The sequence below is a fragment of the Sinocyclocheilus rhinocerous genome, unplaced genomic scaffold (assembly GCF_001515625.1).
Source record: "Sinocyclocheilus rhinocerous isolate Xijiao unplaced genomic scaffold, SAMN03320098_v1.1 scaffold164, whole genome shotgun sequence".
NCBI classification, from domain to species: domain Eukaryota; kingdom Metazoa; phylum Chordata; class Actinopteri; order Cypriniformes; family Cyprinidae; genus Sinocyclocheilus; species Sinocyclocheilus rhinocerous.
Window position 1 is genome coordinate 121645 of NW_015629499.1, and position 4334 is coordinate 125978.

A 4334-nucleotide genomic window follows, 5' to 3' on the forward strand; every position below is an offset into this window, starting at 1 on the left:
TAACTCATGTGTGTTTTTAATGTAAACTTGTGTGTGAATGAGAACTTAGTTTAGTACTCACATGCTGTGACAGCCGCTTTCTGTCCATGTGCACTCAGAAAACCGTATATCAGAAGTTTAAACTAATATGGTTTAAAATGCATGATTTCAGCGCGATAAACATGCTAATCAGAACCAAAACAGATGTTTCTTAGCAGGTCCAAGCTGTAATGGCGCAGCTCTATTCTGGAAAAGGGGGCGGGGAGCAGCAGCTCATTTGTATTTAAAGAGACAGGTCCAAAAAAAACAGCGTGTTTCTGCTTCCACTCAAAATAGGCATTCACAGACACATTCTGGGGACACCAGAGACTTATATTACATATTGTAAAAAGGGGGCATAATATGTCTCCTTTAAAGCACCCTAAAACATTTTCTAATTGTAACTTGAGCTGTTCACCTGATTGTTGCACCAAACTTTTAAGCACCAAGGGTCTTCAGTCAATCACTATGGAAATGACCAAGGTCACCTGGTCCCCTTTGTTACTGAAAGTCATGCATAAATGCTACATTTAAATTTACTTTGCTGGGAACATTGTTTATGTAATCCAAATTCAGTGTATTCAAGTTAATGAGATGCAACTTGAAGATCAATGTTTACAGTCATCGCAGATCACAATCAGATTATTTTAGTAACTTCCTTCTCCCCATCTCCCAAACATCTAAAGCACTTCAACAGGCAGAATACTCTGTTCTTAAAGATTTCCATACAGGATACCAGTATAGTTGTCGAGCACACCTAAAACAGCAAATCTTCTCATCAGATAGGATGTCAAATCTATGTTTAACAGAACACTATCACCCCCAGATGGAGATTTGAGAATATGAGATGTCACAGCAGCAGGCTTTTGAGGACCTTAGCACTAAGAGTTCTCGGGGATTTATTGAGCTCTAATCCTTTTTTTATCCATTGGTAGTCCCAAAATAAACTCACTATGCAATGAGTTTTAATCCAAGTACCCCATCCAGATTGGCCCACTGGATGATGTCACGGCACTTATGTCAGATTAGAAAAGAGCTGAAATTCTTTTTAAAAAGCTGAAAGCTTTTGGTTTACCATACGGCAGCTTTTACTTGACATAAGGTTTTTAAACAGGTGTCATATATACTTAACATTTTCTGAAGAGAAAAGTCACTGATGCTCACCAAGGTATTGCCAGGCTGTTGTTGGGGACTTCTAGTAAATTGATGGAATACTGCTAGCTAGGATGTTGCTAGAAGAGCCCAACCCCAAATCTCTTGACTTTATATTCTGGGTTCCTCCTTCTATGTATATACAGTATCTACAACTACATCTGAAATGGAATACTTCCATACTATATGGCTGATGAAAAACGGTATGTGAAAAGAGTAGTTTGTCCGTATTCAAAGTAATCGAAAAACAATAGAAAAGTAAAGGTAATAATAATAATAATAATAATAATAATAATAATAATAATAATAATAATAATAATAATAATAATAATAATAATAATAATAATAATAATAATAATAATAATAATAATAATAATAATAATAATAATAATAATACATTTTATTTATAAAGCACTTTAAATTTTAAAGAAAATCTCAAAGTGCTACAAAAAGAGTCATAATAGTAAAAAGCAATTAGAACAATTAAAAAATAAAATTAAAACCAGCTGCCAACTAAGATTAAAACAGACGTTAAACATTAAACATTAAAAGACTTTTTAAAAAGGTATGTTTTTAGACCTCTTTTAAAACCATCAGTCATTTGTGGAGCCCTCAGATGTTCAGGAAGGGCATTCCACAGGCGAGGGGCGGCAGCACAAAAGGCTCGATCCCCAATGGTGCGGGTCTTAGTCCTAGGGGGAGGAGACGATAAGTGTTTGTGGAGTGGATGGAAAGTGCTGAGATCTGTGGAGTTAGGAGTTCTTTAAGGTAAGTGGGGGCATTGCCATGGATGCACTGATGTGTGAGGAGGGAAACTTTGTATTTGATCTGGGCAGAAATGGGAAGCCAGTGTAATGACTGAAGAATTGGTGTAATGTGTTCATATTTATGAACTCTCATCAGGAACCTAGCGGCACTATTCTGTATGTGCTGGAGTTTCTGGATGCTCTTGCTAGGGATCCCGATGAGAAAAGCATTGCAGTAGTCCAGTCTGGAGGAGACAAAAGGCATGGATGAGCTTCTCAGCATCATGTAGAGTGAGTGTAGGACGAAGTCTGACTATATTCCTGAGGTGATGAAATTATGTTTTGCCGAGATGTTTAATGTGGCCCTCAAATGTTAAATGAGGGTCAAACCTAACACCAAGATTGGTGACTAATGGTGATAGAGGAATGTCCTGGCCAGAGAATGTAATGCAAGTTATGGTAGATGTTCTGATCTGATAAGGGGAACCAATGAGGATGGCTTCTGTTTTTGAGCTGTTCAACGGAAGAAAGTTATGATTCATCCACGCCCTTAGCTCCTTCAGACAGGCAGTGAGTGTAGGTAGAGTTGTTGATGATGATGATGATGATGATGATGATGATGATGAGTATCAGTTTTCATATATAGTTGTGTATCATCAGCGTAACAGTGGAAAGAAATTCCCAAGCGACTGATGACTTTGCAAAGAGGGAGCATGTAAAGAATGAATAAAATAGGTCCGAGAACTGATCCCTGTGGAATGTCGCATCCAACAGCATGTGAACGGGACCTTGAGCTTCCCATGACAACAAATTCAGATCTGTGTGTGAGGTATGACTCAAACCAGCGCAAGACGGTGATATTAAGTCCAATGGAGTGGTGTAGCCGGTTGAGAAGTATACTGTGATCAACAGTGTCGAATGCTGAAAGATCCAGGAGGACAAGAAGCGATGATGATCCAGCATCAGCTGTCATCAGCAGGTCATTTGTACCTGGATGACCTACTTCTGCTGAGATTTCTGAATGAATACTTTAGCATCCCATGAGGCCACAGGAGAGGCTTCTTTTTTTATTTTTTTATTTTATTATTATTATTAGTATTATTTTAATGGCAGTAAAGTGACGCAACTGAAGCTGGTAGGTCATGTGACAGTAACAACATGGCAGATGCAGTATGTCCAGATTTCATTCATACTACTACACATATTCATACAATATACACTAATCGGGCATAACATTATGACCACTGACTGAAGTGAATAACACTGATTATCTCTTCATCACAGCACCTGTTAGTGGGTGGGATATATGAGGCAGCAAGTGAACATTTTGTCCTCAAAGTTGATGTGTTAGAATCAAGAAAAATGGGCAAGTGTAAGGATTTGAGCAAGTTTGACAAGGGCCAGATTGTGATGGCTAGATGACTAGGTCTGAGCATCTCCAAAACTGCAGCTCTTGTGTGGTGTTCCCGGTCTGCAGTGGTCAGTATATATCAAAAGTGGTCCAAGGAAGGAACAGTGGTGAACCAGTGACAGGGTCATGGGCAGCCAAGGCTCACTGATGCACGTGGGGAGCGAAGACTGGCCCGTGTGTTCCAATCCAACAGATGAGCTACTGTAGCTCAAATTGCTCAAGAAGTTAATGCTGGTTCTGATGGAAAGGTGTCAGAATACACAGTGCATCACAGTTTGTTGCATATGGGGCTGCATAGTCGCAGACCAGTCAGGGTGCCCATGCTGACCCCTGTCCACCGCCAAAAGCACCAACAGTGGGCACGTGAGCATCTGGACCACGGAGCAATGGAAGATGGTGGCCTGGTCTGAGGAATTATGTTTTCTTTTACATCACGTGGATGGCCGGGTGTGTGTGCGTCACTTACCTGATGAACACATGTGGATGTTCCTTTGACACATACCTCCTAACTAAGCATTGCTGCAGACCATGCTCACCCTTTCATGGAAACGGTATTCACTGATGGCTGTGGTGGATAATGCGCCCTGCCACAAAGCAAAAATGGTTTACGAATGGTTTGAGGAGCACAACAATGAGTTTGAGGTGTTGACTTGGCCCCCAAATTACCCAGATCTCAATCCCAATCGAGCATCTGTGGGATTGTGCTGAACAAACAAGTCCGATCCATGGAGGCCCTAACTCGCAATTTACAGGACTTAAAGGTGACATAACATGAAAATCTGACTTTTCCAGGTTTTAAGTGCTATAATCAGGTCCCCGGTGCATCTACCAACCAAGGAAACGTGAAAAAGTTTAACCCAGTAACTTTGTTTTGGTAAGCCTTTTTCTGCAAGCGTCTGAAAAAACGAGCGCGTCTGATCTCGCTCCCCTAGTGATGTTGCAAAGGGATCTCATTATAATATTACCACCCCTTAATCTGTAAGTTTACACCCACGGCGCCGTCATTT